General features: G+C 52.2%; 1 long non-coding RNA gene across 1 annotated transcript; it reads left to right on the forward strand.

The window, feature by feature from the left end:
- Positions 1-4851: 4851 nt before the first annotated feature.
- Positions 4852-10468, forward strand: LOC137473284 (uncharacterized). Its single transcript, XR_010998675.1, has 3 exons — positions 4852-5264; positions 7919-8001; positions 10330-10468. It is a non-coding gene; the product is annotated as an uncharacterized lncRNA (long non-coding RNA).
- Positions 10469-22848: the final 12380 nt, after the last annotated feature.

Here is a 22848-nt window from a genome sequence, read left to right on the forward strand (position 1 = left end):
AAGTCCAACTGCAGATGCTCTGGCTCTCGCTCGCTTGCAAGGCAAAGCCACACACACCAGAAGGAAGGGGGGAAAAAAAAAAGGAAGAAGTGAAAAAGAAATAGAAAGGAAAGGGGGGAAAAAAGGTAAAAAAATGGGGGGGAAAGGAGCGAGATTTAAGAGGAAAAAAAGTTCAAAAAAATCTTAAAATAATTCAGCCACGAGCTGGAGAGATGGAAGAATGAAAGAGCTGTATATATGTATCTACACACACGCAGCGAGCCGGTTCGGTTTATAGCTCTATCTCTACATATATATAAATATCTCCCTATAAATACAGATCTCTCGCGACGCCGCTTATTTGGGAGCCCCAGACTTTTCACCAGACTTCTGTAAGGAGGAGGAAGAGAAGAGAGAGAGAGGGAGAGGGGAAGGGGAAAAAAAAAAAAAAAAAAAAAAAAAAAAAAAAAAAAAAAAAAAAAAGGAGGCAGGGCTGCTGGGCAAAGCCCCTCTGCACTGTTCGCTTTGAGGCAAAAGAAAGTCAAATGTGTGTTTATATAGAGGCGGGGAAGCCGGGGCTGGGCCGGCCGCCAGCGCCGCTGCTCCCCCCGCGCCCCCACCCGCACTTCAGAGGCTCGGGGGGGCCGGGCCGGCCCGGGGGACGCGGCGCTGGAGCGTGCGAGCCCTGGCGCGGAGCCCGCGGCTCGGTCACGCCGCTCTGCTCGGCCTCATCCTCCTCCTCCTCCTGCTGCTCTTTCTCCTCCTCTTCTCCTCCTCCTCCTCCTCCCGCTGCCGCCGCTGCTCCTTCGCCGCCGCCGGCCTGCGGAGAGACGAGCGCGGCTCAGCCCCGCCGGACCCCCGCCCGCCTTCACCCTCGGCGAGGCGCTGCTGGCACCGGGAGGCTTCCCCCTCCACCCTCAGCCCCCCGCAGGGACCCCCCAGGCAAGGGTCCCCCCGATATTTAATCCGGGATGGTCTCCTCAGTATTCAACCCGAGACGGTTTCCCCCTTGCCACAACCCCCCCAGGGATCCCCTCGGGATTATCCCCCCAATATTTAATCCCTGCTCCTTTTCCCTTTGCCACAACCCCCCCAGGGATCCCCTCGGGATTATCCCCCCAATATTTAATCCCTGATCCTTTTCCCTTTGCCACAACCTCCCCAGGGATCCCCTCGGGGTTGTCCCCCCAATATTTAATCCCTGATCCTTTTCCCTTTGCCACAACCCCCCCAGGGATCCCCTCGGGGTTGTCCCCCCAATCTTTAATCCTTGATATTTCCCCCTTGCCTCAACCTCCCCCCCCTTTTAATCCTTGGTTTTCCCCCCATTATTTAATCCTTGATTTGTCCCCCCCCCCCCAATATTTAACCCTCGATCATTTTCTCCTGGCAAAAATTCCCCCCCCCCCCCCCCATTTAACCCCTAGATGATCCCGCCCTCGCCACAACCCCCCCAGTGTTTAATCCTTGGTTATTTCTCCTAAAACAAGATCCCTCCAACATTTAATCATTGATTGTCCCCCCAATATTTAATCATTGATTGCCCCGCCAACACTCAACGCTCGATTTTTGCCCTCGCAAAAATCCCCCCCTTTTAACGCCTTCATCATTTCCCCCCTCGCCACAACCCCCCCACTGTTTAACCCTGACTCCCCCTCGTGATGATCCCCCCCCAAACTTAACCCTCGATCATTTCCCCGATGATTAATCCCTGATATTTCCCCCATAGTGATTCCCCCCCATATTTAACCCTTCACTAATTTCCCGCCCACCATCCCCTCTCCCCCATATTTAAGACCCAATGCCCCCTCTTCGCTCCCCCCAATATTTAACCTTTAACGCTTCCCCCCCTGCAAAAATTTCTTCCCCACAGGATTTCCCCCAATCAATTCCCCCTTTTCAATGACCCTCCCCCCCAGTTTATCCCCTAATTATTTTTCCCTGTCCGTGATTTCCCTCTCTGCCCCCACTCAGGCACAGCTTTCCCCCCACACCTGACTTTCATTCATCCCAATAATTGATTTTTTCCCCCCCTCCCCAATATTTTCTCCCTGTCTATTGATGTTCCCCTTCCACCATTTCCTCCTGGGAATAATTTCCTTCCCCCTTTGATGATCCTGACCCCCCTCCTTTTCCCATTATTTCCCAGATTTACCCCATTACAGAATTGGCCCCCACCAGGGTCTGCCCCCTTGCAATGAGCCCCTCAATTATTTCTCCCTTTGCAATAATCCTAACATCCTCCCCTAATTACCAGTGATAATGAACCTCGCAATGATTTCCTCAGTGCCCCCACCACATTTTGGGGTCTTGCTCTGTTTTATTTTATTGGGGGGGGGGGGGGGGTTGGATTTTCCTACTCCCCCTCCCCGCTGCTTCCCAGGCCAGGCTGGGTGACGCCGCTTTTCCCAGGGGTGTCCCCATTGTCCAGGAGGCTCCAACCCCCATAAAATTCCCTTTCCCCCCGCGGGGATGGCAGCAGGTACCGGGGCCGCCCGCTCGCAGCCACGCATTTGCTTCAGATTACAGGAAAAACAAAAGTTCTTTGAGTTCCCCCCTTCCCCTGCGCCCCCTCCTCGCCCCTCCCCGCCTGGGTCCGCTCTGTTCCCGGTGGGAGCGCAGGGAAGAGGGGGCGGGGGTGTCCCCTCACCCCTTTTATTTTTGGGGTGACCCCGGGGGGGAGCCAGGCTGGAGCCCCTTCCCCGCATCCCCCGCGGGGCGGGGTCCCCCCGAAGCATCCCAATTCCCGCCTCCTTGGGGTCACCAGCGCCAAGGATACCCCGCCCCGCACCCCATTCCCGGGGAGAGAGACCCTCCCCTCCCCGACCCCCCCCCCCAATCACATCCCATGGGAATTCCCGGCACCACCACGGCGCATCCCGGCGCGGGGACTCTTCCTCTCCCCACTCCCGTCCCCTCGGGCTGGGATCCCCCCCCCACTCTGGAGCGGGGATCCCTTCCCGGGGCTGGCGCATCCCGGGCCCGGAGCCCCCCCGAGCCCGGGCGGGCCCCGCGCCCCCGCCGCCGCCGCCGCTCACTCCCGGCCCTACGGCCCCACCCGGTGGCGGCCGCGGGCACTGCAGGAGGCGGCAGGTGGAGGTGGCCGTGTCCCCTCCCTGTCCCCTCCCCTGTCCCCTCCCTGTCCCGCCCCCTCCTCCCCGCTGGGTGTCCCTGGGCTCGGCCCCAGTCGCTTCTCCGAAGCATCTTCCCGAAACACCTTCCCAAAAAACCTTCCCAAAGCAGCTTCCTGAATCTCTCACGCAAATCTCCCCATCCCGCAAAGCCTTCCCGAAAAACATTCCCGAAAAACCTTCCCAAAGCAGCTTCCTGAATCTCTCGCGCAAATCTCCCCATCCCGCAAAGCCTTCCCGAAAAACATTCCCAAAAAACCTTCCCAAAGCAGCTTCCTGAATCTCTCACGCAAATCTCCCCATCCCGCAAAGCCTTCCCGAAAAACATTCCCAAAAAACCTTCCCAAAGCAGCTTCCTGAATCTCTCACGCAAATCTCCCCATCCCGCAAAGCCTTCCCGAAAAACATTCCCAAAAAACCTTCCCAAAGCAGCTTCCTGAATCTCTCACGCAAATCTCCCCATCCCGCAAAGCCTTCCCGAAAAACATTCCAAAAAACCTTCCCAAAGCAGCTTCCTGAATCTCTCGCGCAAATCTCCCCATCCCAAAGCACCTTCCTGAAAAACATTCCCTAAAAACCTTCCCCAAATACTTTTTCAGAGTCCCTTCCTGTAGCGTCTTCCCAAAATATTTGCCCCAAGTGGCCCCCAGAGCACCTCACGCTGTCCCAACTCCCCTTCCCTAGACAGCTTCCCAAAACACCTTCCCAAAGCATCTTCCTGAAGCCCCTTCCCAAAATTCTTAGCCAAAGTGACTCCCAAAAGGATCTTCCCAAAGCACCTCATACTCTCCCAATGCACCTTCCCAAAACACCATCCCAAATCATTTTCCCAAAAACTGTTCCCAAAGATTGTTCCCAAAACACCTGATCCAGGCACCTCACGCCTTCCTAAAATGCCTTCCCCAAAAACCTTACCAACACTTCCTGAAGCGCCTCCCCAAAGCACCTTCCCAAAAATCCTGCTCCAAGCACCTCACTTGGGAAACGCCTTCCCAAAACTCCTTCCTAAAATGATCCCTGACCCCAGTGGAAAACACCCCCTGGAATTCCCAGCAAGGAGGCCTTCCCTCCTCCTTCCTTTTCCATGGAAAAATCCAATCCATCCCTGGGATGCTCTTGGCCTCCCCAAAGCAGCAGAATTCCTGTCCCAGAGTCTTTCCAAGTGTGTGGAAAAGCCCTTCCAAGGAGTAGGGAAAGGGGCAGGAATGAGCCACCGGCATGGAATTCCATAAGAATTTTATGGAAATGTCTAATATTTCTTTTCCTACTACCAGAAATTCAAGGAGAAAGTGGGGAAGCCTAAAAAATTTTATTTGTGGGGTTAAAAGGGTTTTTCTTGGAGCAGATCTCCACCCTCTGGAGGTAAATCCAGGCTTTTCCAAGGTCGGACCCGGAGCTCAAGCTGGGTCCGTGGGATGCAGCTGCGGCATTCCCAATTTTTCCTGGAGCCTGGGGAATTTTATCATCCCCAAACAAAGCCAAGAGGCCGTGAAATCGCAAATGGGGTGGAGAAATCACCGGGAGAGCGACAATTCCAGAGAGGAGAGGAGCGATGGCACCACCAGATTTCCCATCGGGAATGGGAATGCCGGGATCTCATCCCCCCAGGATAGGTTTGGGGCTGAGCCACTCCCAAATCCCGGGGTTCAATCCTGCTTTTCCCACGGGGTTGGACCTTGGAGTCCAATTTTGCAACACAAACGAGACCCTGAATTCTTACCTTGGGAAAAACAGGGAATTTCTGTCCTGGAGGAAAAGCTCCCTCCAGGGTCTCCCTCTGCCTGGGCCATAAAACACCAAAATTCCCTTTTTTCCCCAAATTTCCTGGGATTTCCCATGCCAGGAGTGGGCAATGCTCTCCATGCAGCTCCTGAAAATCCCAGTGCTGTTCAATTCCAGCTGGAGAGAGCAGCAGAGAGTCCCGGAGGTTGCACCCGGAGCAGCATTCCTGGGATATCCTCATTCCCAGGGAACTTGGGGAAGCTCTGCCTCCCCAGGTCATCCCAAAAGAGGTGCTTGAGTCTCTCCCTGCACACAAAACCTCCCGGTGGGAATATTCCCTCCCTGTTTTCCGGTCCCTGGCACAGGCAGCTGCACCCCCTCGGCCGCGCAGACAGATTGGATTCCCCGAGAAAATTCCAGAGGCGCTTCCAGGTAATATTCCTTTTTAATTCCTTTTTTAGTTTTTTCCTTTCACAAAATCCCTTCTAAAATCATCATTTATTTTTCTCCTTCTCCGAGGTTTCCTCACATCCTATCCCCCTTTTTTTTTTTTCTCCCACACCCCAATTCCCCCTTTCTCCATCCAGGCAAAACATTCCCAAAGGGGAAACTGGGAAAAACTTGGAAGGCAGAGGTGGAATTTTCAATTTTGGTGTCTCACTCCATGACTTTTTTTTTTTTTTTTACCTCATCCCATATGTAATTTCAAAAATTTAATTTAAAAACTCCCCAGTTCATCCAAATATCTCTAATTTCCCGGCTGGGATTTCCTGATAATGATCCATTAGGAATGTTGATCCCGTTTTTTCGCTTTGATTGTGGGGTTTATTTCCATTAATTAATATTAATCAACAGCTTCAGAGCTGATTTAACAATAGGGATGCACCACAAGCTCCTTTCCCGCTCTCATCCACCTGCAGAGGTGAAGCTCAGGAGGGCAGAATCCAGGGAATTTTACATTCCAGGGGAATCCCAGCTCCAGCCCCTTTGCAACTGAACCACTGCCCCTTCCAGGCTGATAATGAGGAGCAGGGAAAACCCACCCCTACCCTGACATGAAACTCAGGGAATTCCAGATTGGAAGTGACCTTAAATATCCCATTCCCACCCTGTGCCCTGGGCAGGGACAACTTCCACAATCTCAGGGATGTATATCCAAAAATATTTCATTTGTTAACTCATCCTCCAATTGTATTGAATTTTTGCTCCCAAATAATCCAACTGCAATTTTTTTTTCATCCAAACCCTCAACTAGGAATTTTTGCATCCAAACTTTCAACCTGAATTTTTTTTGCAGCCAAACTTCCAGCTGGATTTTTTTTGCACCCAAGCTCCCCACTGGAATTCTTTGCAGCCAAATTCCAATTTTTTCCCCTTACCCCCCCCAAACTTCCCAATCAATTTTTGCTCCTTCCTCAATTTTGCTCTTTTCCCCCCCAAAACTCTGCCAGGGTTTTGGGAGCCACTTCTCCCGCTGGAAGCAGAATTCCACCACTTCCCACAGCTGGGAATAGGCCCTCATTCCTGGTTTAGGGCTTTGCTTCCTGAAATATTTTTCAAACCAGGCGCCTTTCCATCCCTGCACCGAAATTTGGGAATTGTCATCACCGCTTTTCCTACCCTCTGGATGAACAAACAACAACCACCCCCTTGGGAAATGCCACGGGAAGTGCCACGGATATTCCAGGATTTCGGGCGCGATTGGATGCGGCAGCAACCCAAACCCCTAACCCCCATCTGGAAAAATCCCTGGGAAGAAAATCCAAGTTTATTTTCGCCACTTACCCAACCTCCAAGTCCAAGTTGGCCCCGGCGGCCGCTTCCCACTCCCGGGAAAACCTGGAGCGTTTTATAGCGTGGGAGCCACGGTGGTCCCCGCCCACAGGGGGGAAAGTGCCACTGGAAAATGAGGATTCCCAAGGATTTAGGGATGATGACAATGTCAAGCTTCCCTCCCCAGGACTCCGGCCTTGGCTCCATCACCCCGCTCCCAAAATCCCGCTTTTTAAATTCCAAAGGCTCCAAAAGACTCTTCAGTAGGGGCTCCCATACTTTTACCCCTCCTGGGCGTTTTCCTTCCTTTTCCCTTTTTTTTTTTCCCTCTCCTTTTCCTTCTTTTTTTTTTCTCTCTTCTTTTCCTTCTTTCTTCCCCTCTTCTTTTTCTTATTTTTAAATTATTTTCCCCTTTCTCCTCCCTAACTTTTGTCCCTTATTTTATTTATTCTTCTTTATCCCTTTTTTCTTTCTTTTTTTCCCCCTCATTTTGTCCCTTCTTTTCCTTCTTTCCCCCCTTTATCTATTTTTTCTTTTTTTTCCTTATTTCCCCTCATTTTCCCCTTCATTTTCTCCCTTCTTTTTAGTCTTCTTTTTCTCCCTCATCACCTTTTTTCTTATTTCCCCCTCATTTCTCCCTTCTTTTCATTTTTCTTTTTATCCTTTATCTTCTTTTTCCCTTTCATTATTTGATCATTTCCCCCTACTTTCTTCTCCATTCCCCCCTCATTTTTCTTCTTTTCCCCCCTATTTTCTCTCATTTTTCCCACTCTATTTTTCTCTTTTCCCCCTCTTATTTTTTCCTTTTCCACCCTCTTACTTTCCCCTTTTGCCCTCTTATTTTTCCCCCCTTTTCCCCTTCTTCCACCCTCTTTTTTTTTTCGCCCCCTTTTTCTCCTCTTTTTTTTTTTTTTTTTTTTTCTGAAAAGCTTCCGAAACCCAAATGTTTCTGCCTGGAGTTTATCAAATTACATTTGGGGACAAAGAGCTAAAGTGCATTTTCTTGAGGGCTTTGACAACTGGGGGAGCCAGCAAGGAAATGAAAAGAATGACAGAAAACCAAAGGCTTTTGTCGGATGCAGATCGGGGAAAAGCCGCCCTTGGGGGGGGGCCTTTCTTTCTCTTTCCCTTGGATTTCCTTCCTACTTTCTTTTCCCAGGTGTTAAACTCGGGGCTGTGGGGAAAAGCATGGAAAATCCCTTTGGATTGCAGGGGTGGGGGGTCAGAATGACTAAATTCAGATTTTTTCCTGGTTTTTGTGGGTTTTTTTTTCTTTTTTGTTTTGTTTTTTTTTTTTTTTAACAAAATGCCAGTGTTTCAAAGGAAAATGAAGCCCCTTTGGAAATGTGAAGCTCCGAGATAATGACCGGATCGCTCCAGGACTGGATGGGAACAGGTGATGCTTTTTTCCTTCCTTTCTTGTTCCCATCTGTCCTTTGTTCCATAGGAGACCGAGGAGAGACAGAAACGAGATCATTTTGATATTCCCCCTTTTTGTGCATCCGCCTTTTCCAGAGGAGCACGGACGCGCCTTGGGCGCGCTCCAGGTGCCGCCAGAGGGGGGACGCAGCAGAGCCGTGGAAAAACCCCACTAAAATCCCATTAAAATCCCACCAAAACCCCACTAAAACCCCAAAACTCAACTTTTGATCTCTTACAAATCCAAAAGTGGCCGGGCTGGGGCTGCTCCGACCCCAACTCCGGATGGGCCCTCAGGAAGATGCTCCAGGGAAAACCCAACCCAAATCCAAAGAAATCCCTCTAAAAATGGGATTTTCCTGCTGGTTTTCAGTGGAATTTTACTCCAGGGGGTTTAATTCTGGTTTGGGGCTTCACAATAAATGGAGCCCAACCCAATTTATCCCCATTCCCAATCCCTTTTCCTGCAATTTGTGGCCACTCAACCTCTTTCCTCCCCAAATTCCTTCAATTCCTCCTCCAAACCCAATCCCAAGGCAACAATCCCCTTGGAGCATCCCAAATCCCAAATTCCCAGCAGAAATCCCCATGGGGGCTGCACAGGGAAAGTTTTGAGCTTCTGTTCCCTTTTTTTTTTCCCCAGTTAGAAGAATTTGGCAGGATTTTCCTCTCACATCTGGGTTGGATGAGCAGTGATGGAACTGGGAATATTTTCTGCAAATAATCCCAGGTATCCAGAGATTTTTCTTAAGGTCTCTTAGTTTGGAAGTCTCCTCAGGAAGAAGAGATCCTTTTCCTGAGTATCCCGTTAAAAAAAAAAAAAAAATATTTAGTTAATATAATTTATTTTATCTCCCTTTCTCTGCCAAACATCCCCCCCAAAAAATCTCCTTTAAATCCCAACCTGCCACCACTGCCTGGGATTTATCCTGGTTTTCTGAACAATCTTCCTTTTTAAAAAAAAATCTGCTACCAGCAAATCATCCTCCCAAATTTCAACCCTTTTTCCAACCCATCCAGCTTTTCCCTGGCCTGGATATACCAATAAATCCCCCAAAAATGCGGGATGTGAGGGGTTTGTGAGATTCCAGCCTCCACTCTTCTCCAGGCCATGGAGAAAATTCCAAAGGCATAATGAGAACCATTTTCCCCCGCTCCGGAAGGAAAATAAATCCTAGGGAACTTTCTCCCTTCATCCCAACACAAAATTCCAGGGAATGCAAGATGGGGAAATCCATGGATAAAATATCCATGGATATTTTTAAAAATGGGATTTTGGACTTGTGGTTAAAACATTATTTATATCCCAAATATTTGAATATAAAACCTGGATAAGGAGGCAACTCTAAGGACCCACAGAATGGGAATATTCCAATGTTTGCTCTCTCCAAATCCAGGATTTTCTCCCTGAGAAGAGGGCTGTGATTTATCCCATTATCCTAAATTTCCCTCCTTTTCCCTGTGCTAGAGATTCCCACCTGCTCCCTTCCACCTCTCTGCTCCCGTCCCTCTTCCCAACTCATCACAAAATCCTTGGGAAAAGCGGTTTTAAATCCCAAGAGTGTTTGTGGAGCATGGATTCAAGGCCGGGGCCGAGCCTTTTTCACCTGCCCATGGCTCCCCTCTCATCCAACTGAATCCCAACAGTTTTCCTTGCTGAACACATTTGGAAAACAGGGAAAAGGGAGGAGGAAAGAAAGGAGAGGAACCAGGCCCCAAATGCCAACCTCATCCAGAGGAAATTCCAGGTGGGATTTGCTGCCGAAGCAAAGGGCTCGGTGCCCTTGGACACCAGCCCCGGGCTCCTCTTTCCTCAAGAACTCCTGAAATTCCACTTTTCCCTTTGTGATCTTTTTAAAATTCCCATTTTCTGGCTCAAACAGCCAGAATTTTGGGCCTATCCTGGGTGAGGGAACCCCCACCCACCCCACAGACCAAGGAGCCTTAAAAACAGGGAAAAAGCTCTGGAATGAGGCCCTGGAGCAAGGATGTCACCCTGAGGACAAGAGGTGGCCCAGAAAAGTGGGATTGGGAAGGATGGGAGCCTGTTCCATATGGAATAAGTGGGATTTTTATCAAAGCAAGAAGGGATTTTCTTCTCCATTCCCAGAAAAAGTGAGGGAAGTTTGTGAGTGAGGAAGGGATTGGGTAAGAGGAAGAAAAGAGTTTTCCAGATCAAATTTTTCCTGGAAGTTTTGGGAAGTTTGGGGGAATTTTCCACTTCCCTTAAGGATGGGGAATGAAGCTGAAAGCACCGTGGCTCCGTTCCTTCCCTTCCCAAAATCCTTCATCCCGTTTCCAACAGAACCACTCTGGATCTTCCAAACCACTGCTGGGGCCTCTTGGATCCAAGGAAACACAACAGCCCCATGGAAATCCATGGAATAAATTGGGATATCACTCCTGGGTGATGCTGGCTCCAATTATTTCTCCACATCCCGAAACACACAGGAAAGGTTTCTCCAGGTCATCCTCAGGATCACCAAATTCCAGGGAGGTTTTCCCATTCCTCTCACAGAGTTTAGTTTTCCTTTCAGGAAAACTCACAGAAACTTCCCTTCCTTTTCAGAAAACTCAGAAATTTCTGTTCTTTTTAGGAAAACTCACAGAAACTTCCTTTCCTTTAAAGAAAAATCACAGAAACTTAATTTCTTTTTTGGAAAATTTCCTTAAAATCAAAATTGATCCATGCTCACAGTTAAAATTCAGGAAAAAAAATTTGTATTTAATTTGAGCCATTTTCAGGATTTCTACAAGGCAAAACCCATTATCCTGCATGGGATACCCCAGATTGAGGATGGGAAGAGGAACCAGGAGATTTTTTGGAGAAAATCCCCACTTTCCTGCATGGAATATCCTGGATTGAGGACAGGAAGGGAAATTGGGAGCTTTTCTAGGAGGCCAACCCATTTTCCTGCAAGGAATATCCCAGATTGAGGACACGAAGGGAAATGAGGATTTTAAGGAATAAGTGGGGCGCTGGTGTGGGATAACCGAGGGTGTTGCCCCCTTTAAACATCCTCAGCCTGAATAAACCCCCAAATGAGCCTCAGACATTCCAGATGAAGAGACCTCAGGATGAATCTTTTGCCCAGAGATTTCCAGGGATCTGGGCAGGAAGTTGTTAACATTTGGGAATGAGGAGGTACCTGCTCCTCCTAGCACAAACCCCCTTGGCCAGAGCTCATTTGCATTCATTAAGAGCCCGAGGTGATTAGCAGAGCCCTCCCCCTCACCTGCCCTGAAAGGTCCCTCTTTCCGGCTGGAGCTCCAGGATCAAGGCCGATCGGGTGACAGAGCAAAGAATTCGCTCTGAAAGAAGATTCATCCCCAGGGTCCGGTGCGGAGGCCTCGGAAGAGGCGGCTCTGCGCAGATTTGGGAGGCTCTGCTGCACCAGGACTTGTCCAGGTTCTCCCAGTTCCTGCTGCTGCCCATGGAGCGGGAGATGGGGATGATTCCCAGGATGATCGGGAATTTTATCCCCCGTTGTGTCCTTCTTGCCTTGGCGTGGGAGATGGGGCCTCGATGTAGCCATGAATTGAGTGTCTGCTTCCCGAGGCCATCCCCATTACCATGAGGCTCTTCCCAACTCCATGAGGCCATCCCTGTGGCCCTGAGGCCATTCCCATCTCCCTGAGGCCATCTCCATTTCCTTGAGGCCATTCCCATCTCCCTGAGACCATCCCCATTACTGTGAGGCAGTTCCCGACTCCATGAGGCCATCCCTGTAGCCCTGAGGCTATTCCTGTCTCCCCCAGGGCCTCCAGGAGGGCCGAGATGCTTTCCCAGATCCAGGATCAGGGATGGGAATTGCCGCCGGCGCTCCCTGCTCGGGCTCAGCGCCGGGATACTCACAAAGCACCACAGCCCAGTGATGGGGGATTTAAAACCAGATCCTGATCCCCAGTTTCCAGATCCCAACATAGGTGTGGGACCAAGGATGGACCCACACACACTTCATCCCCTGAGATGAAGCTGAGAATTGCCACCAGTGCTCCCCGCTCGGGCTCAGCACCGGGATACTCACAAAGCCCAGAGACGATGGGCTGGCACTCCCAAGGATGGGCTGGCACTTCCAGGGATGTATCCCAATGCTCCAAGCTGCTGTAAAATCCCTGGGATGTCCCTGTCCCGCTCCATTGTCCACCTCTGGCACGAGACGGTTCTCATTAAGGCCCACAATTGATCTCCTGGCTTTGAAGGAAACAAGAAAGGAGAAACAAATCCAACGGGATCCTCCTTCCTCTGGCCCAGGGGGACAAATCTGGCTTTAATTTCTTTTCCTTTTGTCGTTCCAGTCGGGATTTCACTTTAACGACACTGCCATCCCCATCCCTCTTCTTCTGCTCCTCAAGAAACAGGGAAGTCCCTGCTCTGCTTTCCATGTTCCCTTCCTTTGTTCTCCACGCTTGATTTATGAAAGGACTTTTCCCTCCCAAATCCTTCATTTTGGGAGTCAAGGACCCCCAGAATCGGTGGTTCCCACCCCGGAGTTCAGAAGAGCCACGCTGGGACTTGCTCAGATGTTCCTGACTGGCTCTAAATATTCCAGCTCCACTGGGAAGGTGCCGGAGGGCCACACCTTTGGGGCCATCCTTTGGGAAGGAGCTGCGGATTGACGCTCCAGGATGTTTTTGATTTCAGTTCTTCCTGGAGAAAATCCGCTTCAGCCCAGGAATAATTCACACCCAAACAGGTAGGGAAAGGGATCCAGCGGGACTGATTTCTCCAGGATTGATTAAATCCCGCATGGAAGCCCCGTGGAAAACCGGGGAGAGGTGACAGAAGTCACCTCTTTTCCTTGACCTCACTGGCACAAATCCTGGTGATGCCCACGGAGAAGCTGCTCCGAGGGAATGTGATGATGACACCGGGAAGAAAAGGCAAGGATTTAGGGATTAAGGTGGGAAAAGGCATGGAGCATAGTGGTCTTTTAATCAGCAAAGAGACCAAACTCAAGGTCTTTTAAGCAGAAAATGTGTTTGTTTTTTTTTTTTTTTTTTTTCACTTGGCACAGGCCTCAAAAAGTTATTAAAAGGGCCTGGTTAAATATCTCATTAATGAGGACGAACGAGGCCCCAGATTTGTTTTTAAGCACTTCAAAGCCACTTTTTTCTGACCTCCCAAAGTGTGAGTGTGTAGGGGGATCTCAGTGCCTTCAAATGTTCCTTTTTTCTGAAATTTTACAGCAGCTTTAACCGATTTCAGCGCTGGAGCTGCTGCTGCTCTCCCTGGGAGGGAGAGCTCAGGCTGGACATGAGAAAAATCCGTTTGGTGGTGCAGGAACATCCCAGGGATCTGAGGGGCTGTTCTGCACATCCCGAGGCCCCCATCCCATGGGAGATGGATTGAGCTGGGATTGAGCCAGCTCCTTCCTGCTGGGAGCACCTGGGAGAGCCTGGGAAGGAACAGATCTGGGGGATGAGGGATCTCAGCCCCCTAAAATCCCAGCTGGTCCTTCCCCACATGGAAAACTGGGAAGGAAGCAGGTTATGCCACCATTCCATGATCCAGGCATTCCAGTCTGGGACAGACTTGCCATGGAATCATGGAATGGTTTGGGTGGGAAGGGATCTTAAAGCCCTTCCATGGGCAGGGACAGCTCCCACTGTCCCAGGGTGCCTTGGGCACTGCCAGGGATCCAGGGGCAGCCACAGCAAATCTGGGAATTCCAGCCCAGCCCCTCCCCACCCTCCCAGCCAGGAATTCCTTGCCAAGATCCCAGCCCAATCTCCCCTTTCCCAGTGGGAGCCATTCCCTGGGTCCTGTCCCTCTGTCCCTTGTCCCCAGTCTCTCTCCAGCTCTCCTGGAGCCCCTCCAGGCCCTGCAAGGGGCTCCGAGTTCTGCCTGGAGCCTTCCCTTCTCCAGGGGAACATTCCCAGCTCTCCCAGAGCAGAGGGGCCCCAGAATCCTGGAATGGTTTGGGTGGGAAGGGACTTTAAGGACTATCCCATTCACATCACTTTCCATGGGCAGGGACACCTCCCACTGTCCCAGGTGGATCCAAGCCCCAATGTCCAACCTGGCCTTGGACACTTCCAGGGATCCAGGGGCAGCCAAAGCAAATTTGGGATTTCCATCCCAGCCCCTCCCCGCCCTGACAGGGAAGAATTCCTCCCCTGGGATTGGATTTCTTCCTCCCCAGGGAAGAAATCCAATCCAAATCTCCCCAGTTCCAGTTTAAAGCCATCAACTCCTTGTCCTAGGACCAGGTCGAAGGGGGCGAACTCCGAGCTCTCATTAACGGGGCCAAACCCTCGGGCTGCCCCACAAATCCCCGACCCCAAACCAAAGGAATCCCGAGCCCCAGGTACAAAATACCCCAGAGCCTCGATCCCAAATAAATAACATCCCAGAGTCCTGAGCCCCAAAATAAAAACCATCCCAGGTCCTGCCAAGGCTGGGGATGGGAGGAGCCCGGTCCCAGATGGGTTTTTGATACACAGCCCCAGAGAAGCTCCTCAGTGCCTTGTTTGAAGAAGGATGGCGTTAAAATCACCCTCCCCATTACCCGACACTAATGGGGCTCAGTGCATTATTCCTATCAAAGTGCAATTTGCATTTACAAAGGGATCCCGGGAAGTGATGGATGGGGAAGGAATGGAGAAAGCCTTGTAAAGCCTTGGAGCGTGCTCACTGTGAAGGAACTTCCCGGCACCAGGCGCGTTTCCCTGCACCTTCCCCTCCACCCCAGCCCATGACGTCGGCTGGAATGAACATTCCGGCCCTCGCCTTTCACCCCACAGCCCATCAATAAAAGCTGGAAGAGTTGGAGGAGTGGGAATACTCATTTATCTTCATTAGGACTCTGGCCAGCTCCTCTGATCACCACGTCGGCGTCGCCAGGGAGAGAAAAAGCTACTGTTCCTTTTTCCCTGGATTCCCGGCCCACACACCCGAGCAGAGTGTTGGGATCCCACTCAGCACCTGCCCTGGGCAGAGGGAAAATGGGATTTTGGGGGGGATTTCCTTTCCCTCTGCTCCTTCATGGAAGCAGAGCTCCGAGAGAGCAGTGGGGAGAGACAAGGAAAAAACAAATGAATGCCAGGAGATCCCATCAGGGAGGGAGATGAAAGATGAGGAGCCCTGCCAGACAGGCAGAAGGTGGAATGGGAGACTTGGGAATGATCCTGGGCAGGGCCAGGAGTTGGACTCAATCCCTGGGGTCCCTTCCCACTCAGCACATTCCATGATTCCATGATCTGTGGCTGAAGGATCTTAAAGGGATGAAAGAAGCTCTGGCCCCAAAGCGCAGCCCCTATCCCAAATCCCCACATTCCCAACTTGCACTGCCTGTTTAGAGGTCCCATTCTGGATAAGGGAGATAGTTTTGGGAAAGGCACTTCATCCTCCCTGCCCTTCCCGAGGTTTCCTCCCAGTAACACGTGGAAACTCCCCTCAAATCCCTTCCAAACCTCGCTGGGCTGCTGAGGGACAGATCCAGCTGCTGCTGTCCTCAGAGATGTCCCACATCCTCCCTGGACACTGTCCTGCCTCTTCCCATGAAGGACATTCCTGGGAGATGCTCCTGGGGTCATGGAACAACCAGAGGTTACAAATTCCTTCCAAAAACCATCAGCATCTCCTGGAAAATTCTCACAGTGCCTATCCAGAGGAGTTCTCTTGGCATCTAAGTGATGTCACCTGGAAGGCGACAACAACTTTGAGGAATCCCAACGGAAAAGTGACACTGGGACCCCACTGCTGCTGGGGCGGGGGTCCATCCCACCTGTGTGGATCCATAAACGAGGCATCTGCTACAGGATGGCTCTTTGGGATTCCCTGGAACTCTCGGAGATGGAGGCATCTCCTCCCGAGACCTAGGGCTCAGAGGGGCAGGAGCCATCCTCCCGCAGAAGTGACTGTGCCTCGGGATGGGACGGATCTCCTGGAAGTGCCTCGTGGCCCGGCACAGCCCAAATTCATGGCAGAAAGAAAGATAAGGAGGGATGAACTTGGCTGATCCACTCTGGGTTTGGAAAAGGGAGTGGAGACTGGGAAAATCCCTGGCTGAGCCAGGACATTCTCTGGGAAGACACCAAGATTCCCAAACATTTCTTCTGGCTGGATACGGACATTTCACCTGTCCCGGCTTCCTCAGTCCCCTCACCCTGACTCAGCCACCCAAAACCCCACAGGTGAATCCCAGGTGGGAGAGTCACCACTTATCTTCCAGCTCTGGGAAGATTCCAGGGATCTAAAGCTGTGTGGGATAAACCCCTCACCCACAATTAGAGGAGGAAGCAGGATCTGGGGTCCTCAGAGCACCAGCTTCCCAAGAATGAGGGAATTGGGTGTTATTTCTTCTCATCATACCCTTGGGATCATTTTTCTCCAGTGTTTTTCCCCCTTGATTTCATTTTGGCACCCTCAGCCACACTCCAGGCTCCAGCCGAGCTGAGGTGACAGAAGTGTGGAGCCAGGGGTGACCCCTCAGCCCTGTCCCCAGCAGCAAGTGCCCCCTGGAGAGGAGCAAACAAATCCAGCAGGGAATTTTGGCACTAAAAATGATGGATTGGGAGCAGTGCTGCTCTCCCAGCATTTTACAGGCTGCTCCCAAAGGAGTTATTGCCTGGATTTTCCCTGGTTTATGGGATTAACAACCACATCAGCTCTGCCCTTCCCACCCCTCCTGGTGCCTGGCAAGGACCTTTTTTTGTCTAATTACCCAAACAATATCGTTAAGTCTTACTCAGCCATCCTTGGCCGGATTTGGGCTCTGCTCTGGGCTCACAAAGGTCCCCAGACCTGAAAATGTCCAAATCGCAACAAAAAGTCCTTCCTGTAGCTAAAGCCTCACCTCGGGGCCTGAGAAATGGGAGAGAACAAACAAAAAAACAAAAAACTCCTTTTTTTCTCACCTGCCCTGGCGATTGGAGCTGCAGAAGGTCCCAGAGGACACACGAGGACTCTACATGATTTTCACAGGCTGGAGCTGGGTCTGGGAGGTTTAGGCTGGATTTCAGGGAAAGGCTCCTCATCCAGAGGGTGCTGGGCACTGCCCAGGCTCCCCAGGGAATGGGAATTCCAGAGCTGCAGGAGCATTTGGACAGCGCTGCCAGGGATGCCTGGGGTGGGACTTTGGGGTGCTGGTGCAGGGCCTGGGGTTGGATGGATGATCCCCACGGGTCCCTCCCAGCTCGGGATATTCCGCACATCTGGGATTGATGGAAATGAGGAGGTTTGTGCCTGTGCCGGACACGAGGAAGGAGGGATGGACAACGGGCAGGGACACAAGGCTGGGGAGAGGTTCCACCCCACCACTCAGTGGTGGAATCACAGAACCCTTTGGGTGGAAACATCTCCCAGATCATCGAGCCCAACCACGGCCCCAGCACTGCCAAGGCAAAACCCATTATCCTGCATGGGGTATCCCAGATTGAGGATGGGAAGAGGAACCAGGAGATTTTTAGGAGAAAATCCCCACTTTCCTGCATGGAATATCCTGGATTGAGGACAGGAAGGGAAATTGGGAGCTTTTCTAGGAGGCCAACCCATTTTCCTGCAAGGAATATCCCAGAATGAGGACACGAAGGGAAATGAGGATTTTAAGGAACAAGTGGGGCGCTGGTGTGGGATAACCGAGGGTGTCGCCCCCTTTAAACATCCTCAGCCTGAATAAACCCCCAAATGAGCCTCAGACATTCCAGATGAGGAGACCTCAGGATGAATCCTTCGCCCAGAGATTGAGGCTATTCACCACATCCCCCGGGGGCCTCACTGCTGCTCCCTCCCCAGGGTTTGCTCCTTCCCATTCCCTGTTTGCCCAAGGAGGAGCCTGTTTGAACAGGGGCTTTGCTTTGCTGACCGCACAAAGAGCTGGGAGCAGCTCCCTGACCACGAGTGACCTTCAGCCCCAGCCCACGGGGGCCACCCCAGCAGCGTCCCACACCTGGGGTCAGCACCGCTCCTGGGCATGGGACCAGGGAACATTGTCTCCGCTTGGACATCAGCAGGAATTTCCTCATGGAAAGGGTGCTCAGGCCTTGGAAGCGCCCAGGGAAGTTTGGACTGCCCACCCCTGGAGGTGTCCAAGGAATTCCTGGATGTGGTACTCAGTGCCAAGGTGGGGATTGGGCATGGCTTGGACTGGATGATGCTGGAGGGTTTTTCCAACCTCAGCAATCCCAGGACTGTCCATGACTGCAAGAACTCAGTGCCTCCTGGAGAATTCCATCCTCCTGGAACAACAGCTGGGGGCCAGGTGGGCTCCCAGGCACTGAGCTGCCCGAATTGCCCCTCCATGTTTAGGTGGGAAAATCTGGGAGCTGAATCCTGGCCGGAGCCTGGCTGGAACCCCCTCAGAGGGGACAGAAGGGGCTGGAACCCCTTCAGAGGGGACAGAAGGGGCCTCATTTTTGTCACTGAGCTGAGACTGGAGGGGCCTCATGGCCGATCTCAGCCAGAGAGCCACAGGTTTCACGAGAGGTGCAGCTAACTGCTCAGTTCCTGGTTTTGGGAAGGGAGAATTTCTGCTGGGGGACACCCACGTGTAGAGGTGGGAATGAGAGCTGATCCATGAACTGTCCCCAGTTTTGGGAAGAGCTGGGTTTGATCCAAAAATGCAGAAAACCCCAAAGGAGACATTTAAAGCCACTTGTTCATGGATTGGAATCCCAACTTCCCACCAGGCAGCAGCTGCCACCACCTCCTGACCCCAAAACGGAGGATCTGACCGGCTCCTGCCTGTGCTCAGCAGGATCAGGATGATTTGGGATGGATTTTGGAGGAGCTTCCAGCCCATTCCCAACCTGTGCAAGGATCCCTGGGCAGGCCCTGCTCCAGCCCAGCCCCCTCCTGTTGGTTGCCCAACCTTGGGGATGCTGCGGCCCCAACACCCCCAGCCCATCCTCCTCAATCCCAACCTCTCTGGACCCCATTCCAGCCAATTCCTGATGGGCACAGAGAACATTCCAGAAGACTGTGATGGATTTGGAAGCCACTGGGAAATGTTTTCCTCACCCAACCACTGCAGAATTTCAGATCTTCCCTCCCTGGCCACCATTCCCAGGCACCTCTGGTCTCCCAGTAGCCCAATTCCAGACTGGCTCCAGCACCACAGCCTAAAATGTGGGATCCCTGGCACCAAATAAATAGGATGATTGGAGCATTCCCAGCTCACACCTTCCCTATTCCATCGTTTTTGGTGATTCCCTCAGCGTCGCCCCCAGACACCCTCAGCTTTCCTTGGGAGGAATTTCCCCAGGAGGGTGGGGAGAGAGAGGCTAGAAAATAACATTTAGGAAGGATCCAAGCTGCTGGGTGTGTCTCAGGAAAGCCAGGATGTGCTTAGTCACAGGCTTATCCATCTGGGAACGCGGGCAGGGTCACCCCAGGGTCATGGATGTCCCACGTCACCTTCACCTGCTTTCCAGTAGCGCCTTTGGAAGGGGAAACAACGCAAGGCTGTCCCCCAGACGACCGGAAAAACAAATAAAATCCCAACAAACCCCAAAGCAGGGGAGGAATCCGTCCCCTCCCGCACCGGGGAACTTCCTGGTTGGAATTCCAGCATGCAAATCTCCCCCGCCCATCGCACTCCCGGGCAGACGGGGCGGATCAAAAGTGCCAAGGGAGCAGGAGGGCGCTGGGAGGGGAGGAGAGGTTGGGATAACGATGGAGGTTGGGATAACGATGGAGGTTTTTCCAGTGCCAGCTGACACAGGAACCGTGGGATCACAGTTTTGGGAAGGAATCAGTTTTCATGGAATGGTTTGTGCTGGGAGGACCTCACAGATCATCCATGGGCATGGACGCCTTCCCCTAGACCAGGCTGCTCCAAACTCTCCTTTCCCAGGTGGAAATCAGTCAGAAAAACTGGGGGATTCTCAAAAAAAGAGGGATTCTCCCTGTCTTTGCTCCAGGAATGGAGCCCCTCCCTGGTGACAATCCCAGCTGCTCCAGGCACAGCCTTAATCAGCAAAAAGAAGCCTTCTGGAAATTTAAAAAGGAAAAAAAAATTAAATAATGCAAATTAATATTTGTAATTAGAATTAATGACTCTCCCTTAGGAATTTGGGGCTGCACGTTTGGAAACAATCCAAGCTGGGAAGACCTGAGTTTGGGAAAGCTGAGCCTGGCTAGCCATGGCACGTCTTCATGGGTCATGGAAGAGTCTGGGATCATCCTCCAGCCCCGAGGACACCTGGTGAGGCCAAACCTTCACCCACTGGATGACCTCCACAAAAACAGGGAGCCAAATCCATCCTGCCCCTCAGGAATGCTCCAGGCACAGTCCGGAGCCGTGCCCGAGAATCACCTGGGCAATAATTTAATAATTAAACTGTGAGGATAATCGGTGTCTGAACCCTGGAACTGCTTAATTTGCTGGGATAGACACAGCCCCGGGGCTTTTGCTCCAGCCCATCCCCAGGAAAGCATCCCAAGGCTGGGAATTAGCCGAGCAGGTGTGAAACAGGGTCAGGGCTGAGGGTTTGGGCTGGGGAAATCTCGCCCCGGTAACCCCACAAGGCCAGCCCTGACACATTCCCTGCTCCGTGTCCAAGCCTGGGATGGGTTTCCAATGAAACCAGAGGAGGATGAGTCACGGAATTCAGGTTTGGGGTGGAAAGGACCTGAAAGATCTTCTCATCCCAAGCCTCCTTCCAGCACCTGGGAGCCAGACCCCAGCCAGATCCTATCGACCCCTGCGTGTCCCCGCAGGCCCCGGGCTGCTCTGGTCTCCTGCAGGCAGAGCTCCCAAACCTCTCCCGAGTCCAGGGAGCACCGGAGCTGGGCGGGAAAGCTGCGACTCCACCACTCTCGGGGTCTGGATGGGCGGGATCCCGCCCGGGGTTTTTCGTTCCTGGGGATTTTCTGCCTGTGTTGGTGGCCACGGGGAAGTTTTGGTGCCGAAATGTCCGGGAGATGGCCTTGAAAGCCGTGTGTGCCCAGCATTCCCTTAGGGATGAGCAGGAGCTGCATCCCCTCTGTCGGGAGCTGCCTTTTCCCAACCATGGAATCATGGAATGGTTTGGGATGGAAGGGACTTTAAATCCCATCCCATTCCCACCCCTGCCATGGCAGAGACACCTCCCACTATCCCAGGTGCTCCAAGCACCTCCAGCCTGGCCTTGGACACTGCCAGGGATGCTGGAGATGGATGAGGTGAATCCAGGCCCTGGGAAACAAAAGGTTGGATGGGGCTTGGAACACACTAGGATGGCGGAAGTTGTCCCTGCCACGGGTTTGGGATGAGTTGGGCTTTAAGGGCACTTCCAACCCAAACCATTCCATGATTCCATGAAGAAAACAAAGGTGCATCTTCCACCCCCAGCTGGCTGCAGCCACCCTTCCCCCTGGGAATTGCTGTGCTTCCCAAGCTCAGGCACCTGAGGGATGCAGCCTGGGAATGCTGCCGAGATCCCTCCCGAGATGGACCTTCCCCATCAGCTGAGCCACGGACGATCCAAAGGGATCCAAACTCCAGGGGCCAGGACACTCGGATCACCTCATCAACCCCCAGCTGGACACGGGGTTTGGCCCCATCAAACAGCAAAATTCCCAACCAATCCCAGCAAGGACTGAATTCCCCATTGGGGTTTTACATCCCTCAAGGTATTGCCTTTCCATAGAAAGGAAGATTCCTTGGAGCAGGGTCTCTCCGAGCAGGGAAGGGGATGGGGTTGGGCATCATGGACACTCAGGGAATGCTCAGCTCAGGTTCTCAGGCTCTTGGATCATGCTCTGCCCCAAAATCCCATTTTTTCCAACTTTTCCCTATATCCTGCCCTTGGAACAGATGGATTTAAGGGGATTTATCCCAGATTTATCCCAGTCTGTTCCCAAAAAGAGGCACTGGAAGGGTTTCACAGCCCAGGCTGCAATGCCGGGGCCAGAAGAAAGGAATTTTCCACCTAGGAAATTCCAGCTGGGAATTTCTGCCTCAAACAGCCACAGTTCCACTCCAGGGGCACTGAGGCAGCAGCTGCTCAGGCTCTTCCCACAAATTTCTGCTGTCTCCTATTCCAGTGGAGCCAAGGGCAGGAGAAGACCAGGATAAAGTTCGCTCACATCCCAATCCCTGGGAACGCCAGTCAGGATTTTCTTCTTCCCAGCCCAGGCAGGGGTGTCTGATTCCCACCAAAAAAGCTAATTTGGGTAATAAACCTGAGGTTCCTATGATCACTCCCTATAAAGTGAATCCCACTGCCTCAAAAACCCCAAAGCTGCATCCCAGCAAGGGAAAACCCCAGATTCAGGCGGGTTGGGAATGCTGAGGGAGGAGCAGCCATTCCTTGGCAGAGGGTTCATCCCTCAGAGTGGGCAATGTTAAGGATATTCACCCAAAAGCCACTCTCCCCTCTTTCTGTGGGTTCCTTCTGCTCTGAATCACGATCCTGTGGAGAAGGGGAAGAGCCAGAGGTGGGAGAAGAGGGAAGACCTGTCCCGACAGGACAGCCTGGAGGCTGCTCCTGTCCTGCAGCAGACAGCCGGGAGCAGGAGCATGCCTGGAGATCCAGTCACACACCAGGCCCTGCCTGGAAAACCCACGGCTGGGGCTGGGAAGAGCCCGGTGGGGCCGAGGGAAAGGTCAGAGCCGAGGATGTGAGGAGGAGAGGAGCCAAAGGCTGCCCTCAGCCAGGGATTTTGGCACTAACATTCCCAAAGAAGGAGAAGAAGAAAGGAAATTTCCACCTAGGAAATTCCAGCCGGGAATTTCCGCCTCCAGCAGCCACAGCTCCAACCCAGGGGTGCTGAGTCAGCAGCTGCTCCCACAGATTTCTGCTGTCTCCCGTTCCTGTTGTGGGGATGGAGCATCCCGTCAGCCCTGCACAGCGCCGGGGCCACCACATCGAGCCTAAAGAGAGGGAAAAGGGAATT

This window comes from Anomalospiza imberbis, chromosome 4 (assembly GCF_031753505.1).
Source record: "Anomalospiza imberbis isolate Cuckoo-Finch-1a 21T00152 chromosome 4, ASM3175350v1, whole genome shotgun sequence".
In the NCBI taxonomy this organism is placed as follows: domain Eukaryota; kingdom Metazoa; phylum Chordata; class Aves; order Passeriformes; family Viduidae; genus Anomalospiza; species Anomalospiza imberbis.